The 999-nt window shown below is 51.5% G+C and overlaps 1 protein-coding gene across 1 annotated transcript in view; it reads left to right on the top strand.

Moving 5' to 3' along the window:
* Positions 1 to 202: 202 nt before the first annotated feature.
* The window catches only part of LOC129713848 (leukocyte antigen CD37-like), a 30147-nt gene continuing 29350 nt past the window's right edge, over positions 203 to 999 (top strand). The window contains exon 1 of the mRNA XM_055663189.1: positions 203 to 222. The gene's annotated coding sequence lies outside the window, so the exon portion shown is untranslated. The remainder of the gene's footprint in view (positions 223 to 999) is intronic.

A 999-nucleotide genomic window follows, 5' to 3' on the forward strand; every position in this document is an offset into this window, starting at 1 on the left:
CTTTATCCTTAAGCTGTGACCCCTTGTCCTGGACTTCCCTATACTACTTTGTACGTTGATTTTGTTTTATGGAATAAACTATTTGTTTAAAATTTAAAAAAAACCCCAAAAAACATTCTCCTGCCTTCCCTAGGAGAGAGAGGAGGAGAAGGAGTCGCTGGTGTGTGTGGCTCATCCTAGGCGATGCTGCAGGCCTTGGCCAGGCAGAGTGAAGTCTGATGGGTGAGCAAGCAAGGTTGGAATATAGAATGTAGACTGTAGTACGTTACAACAGGCCCTTCGGCCCGCAATGCCAATGCTGGACACAATGGCACGCTAAAGCAATCACATCCACTGATCTATGCTGTTCCATTGCCTGAATATACACGTGCCCATCTTATACAGCTGCCTTCACCCCCAGCCCTGGTTCCAGGCACCAACCACTCTGTGTAACTACAAACCCTTGCCCCGCACGTCACCATTAAACTTGACCCCTTTCACCTTAAATCAATGGCTTAAAGGGGCATGAGGAGGGGGGGGAGGGAACTACAGATGCCAGAATCTTGAGCAGACCCAAAATTCGCCTGTCCATTCCCCCTGCCTGACCCGCTCGGAGCTATGCCCCTGTCCCACTTAGGAAACCTGAACGGAAACCTCTGGAGACTTTGCGCACCACCCAAGGCTTCCGTGCGGTTCCCGGAGGTTTTTGTCAGTCTCCCCACCTGCTTCCACTACCTGCAACCTCCGGCAACCACCTGCAACCTCACGGAAACCTTGGGTGGGGCGCAAAGTCTCCAGAGGTTGCCGTTCAGGTGTCCTAAGTGGGACAGGGGCATTACTCCAGCGCTTTGTGTTTTGACTGTGACCCTGAGGGGAAGATGCTGGGTAGATGCTCTGCCTGGTGGATGAAACTTCAGTGAGAGATCGATGGTGGTTTCATGACCAGGGTTTGCCCGTTTATAGAGAGGACTCGTCTCTGAAGAAAAGGACTTGTCTCTGGAGTCTGAAGAAGGGTTTCGG

This window comes from Leucoraja erinacea, chromosome 37, assembly GCF_028641065.1.
Source record: "Leucoraja erinacea ecotype New England chromosome 37, Leri_hhj_1, whole genome shotgun sequence".
NCBI lineage: Eukaryota > Metazoa > Chordata > Chondrichthyes > Rajiformes > Rajidae > Leucoraja > Leucoraja erinaceus.